Raw genomic sequence first — 2,866 nt, forward strand, 5'->3', positions numbered from 1 at the left:
GAGAGAGAGAGAGAGAGAGAGAGAGAGAGAGAGAGAGAGAGAAGGCTTATGCCAATGATAATTAACCACTTTAAATTGCGTTTACCAATAGAAATATACCTTAATATTTTGGAAATAAGCAGTTATTTTTTTTTAATAAAATAACACTACCTGGTAAAACCGGGTAGGCATTGCTAGTGTTGTTTTCGTTTAGGGTTCATGAACAAAATCCTTTAAGCACGAAAGGCGTTTTTCTGGGTTGCCGCCAACATCACTATTAATCTTGGGAACCCAGGTTGGTTGGTTTTCATCTGTCGATAAAATTCACTCTGATACACGATGTTCAGTTTTGAAAAGAAAATTTATTTAAAGTGAAAGTAATTAGCACATATCGACTTCTCATGCATGTAAGAGAGCGAAAAAGGCATAGAGACAGATTGACAGCCTAACTACACCAGCTACCCGCGTGTGTTACCTCTTTTCGTTAAGAGAGACACTAAACGTATTATCTTCTTGAAACCTCGCTGGCTAAAGGAGATGGAGGGTTTCTCCCGGAAATAACGTGGTTCGCAACTCACTAACCATCTTTTATCTATAAAGTTTTCCACTCAAATATGGCTCTTATTACGTAACAGTGGTTGAATATAGAATTCACAAAATCTATAACAGATCCGCTACATCCTGTGCGCAACTTTTTTTTTACATAGGCATCACCACTTATCAAGGCCAAGGGGCCACTCGAGGATAAAGGTTAAAGAGTGTACAGTGGAAATTGGACAATATAGTAATCGTTAGTATTGGAAATTCGGTAAATTTGTGTACTTATATGGAACGGCTCATCAAAAACTTGTTTACGTTAAACTTGAAGACAACCATATTGTCTATCAGCATTATTACCCAACATTATCTATTAAAGCGTTTAGAGGGACGCACTTAGAAAAAAAATCACCACAAACCGAGAAAACACAAGCGAAACTATTCATAGGCCGTTGGAGCATTATTTCGGCGGAGAGTGGGCGAGAAACCATTAACACTGGAACATTTCATTAACCTGGTTCATCTTTTCTCTTAGCCATATTCGCTGAACGCGATATATTAGAAAACCTTATTTAATGTTTCGTAATAAAGTCTATATACAAGCTTTATAAAAGCTCTCGAAAGGAAATTTGTAGTCAATAGGATCAATTCTTTACTAACCAAAGAAAGTTCATTCGTGCTCGACACACAATTTTTCGCCTATTTTATTAGTAAATGCTGTAAATGAAAACCGTATAAGATTGTTTTATAATAATTTAAGTCGCACAAACTTTATAAAAGGTGTGTTTTCAAAATTATTATATTAAAAACTAGCAGCTGCATCGCGTTGGCACACACAATGCCGAGTCAAACACAAAATAGAGTACACTCAACATCAAGTACACTCAGCATCGACTTACCATCAACGCTTACCTTGTGAACTCGGAGTATGGGAAATTCCGATATGCACAAAACAAAATCACTGAAAAAAACAAAGATACCCTAACTAAGGATAAGGACAATGAGTAAACGTTGGATAAAATGATGGTTAAACTTATTACGAACTTGCCAGGATTCGAACCTGGAATCTTCTGATCCGTAGTCAGACGCGTTATCCATTGCGCCACAAGTCCTGGCCGTATGCCGAAAGATGTTACCGCGACTGTATACAGACAGTGCTAAATTCCGTTGACATGGGCAGGTAACTTTTTCGACAATTGCACGAAATGGCCCCCAAACCCTTATTTCGGGCTTTTTGTGACTCGGCGTTGTTCGTTATGAACCATATATAGATAAGGACAATCTAGAGACTCACACCTTTTAGGGGGAAAAAGAATTTCTCAATTCGGTGCATCCGTTTGAAAGTTTTATTGGTATATATATATACACACACACACACACACATAAATAAATAAACATTTAGAATTTTATTACTAGTATAGATAATTTGCCACATATTTGTTGAAAGATACACATGTGCAATATAAATGCTATAACGAATTCTTCAAAGAGTTTTACATAACTATGCAATAATTAACATGGTTAGATCATTCTACCGCCTCAGCATGTACCAGAATTCCTGTGCAATATTCTAGTTATATAGAAGTCCAATACGGCTTAAGATAGAGTACTACAGCCACATCTGGTGAGATATCACTCAAAGCTTTCTTTGAAATCTAGTCGAGGACTATCATTTCTGTTCCTTATAGTCTCTTTCTCACAGAAGAAACGTTGATAGCATTTTTATTATCATATCAACATATTAATAAAAAATGTTCAACTGAACTCCAATCTCTGGTACTTCTTTTTTGAACATTCGAAGTAAGAACTCGATTTGATAACACAACGAGAAATCTTCTCTTTCTACCACCGTGAGTATAGCATTAGGCAGAACTTCCGCAAACAGAGCATTTTGTGGAATATGTTGAATATATTACAACGGAACTGCTTCCCTGTAGATTACATCTTAAAATCCATTATAAACAGATTTCTGTTATTTCTCTTAAATAATTCGAACTCTGTTCATCTTATTACTTTTTTCAAATCCTCCCATAAAATTCTTCATCTGTCAGTTGACAATTGTTTAATCTTATTATCCCTAATCCTAGTGTAATATTTAGCCTTGATAATAGATGATCCAAAATACACCCTATTGGATATATTTAAACGCACCATGAGATGATCAAAGATGATAATTAAATTAAAAGAATATGTTATCATCATTTATATTGTTTTTACTGATGAGTAATCATTTATCACGGCTAGAAGCCACTTGAGAAGAAGCATGAATGAAATGGATAGATTATAAGTTGAATGATGAAGAATGTTATGAGAAGATTGTAAATGGTGAATGGAAGGGTAAAAGTTTATT

The 2,866-nt window shown here is 35.3% G+C and overlaps 1 non-coding gene across 1 annotated transcript; it reads right to left on the reverse strand.

Annotated features, from left to right (window-relative positions):
• Positions 1-1,555: 1,555 nt before the first annotated feature.
• On the reverse strand, positions 1,556-1,628 carry Trnar-acg (transfer RNA arginine (anticodon ACG)). The gene has a single exon. It is a non-coding gene; the product is annotated as a tRNA-Arg (tRNA).
• Positions 1,629-2,866: the final 1,238 nt, after the last annotated feature.

This window comes from Euprymna scolopes, chromosome 1 (genome assembly GCF_053919585.1).
Source record: "Euprymna scolopes isolate OS-2025 chromosome 1, ASM5391958v1, whole genome shotgun sequence".
Lineage (NCBI taxonomy): Eukaryota > Metazoa > Mollusca > Cephalopoda > Sepiida > Sepiolidae > Euprymna > Euprymna scolopes.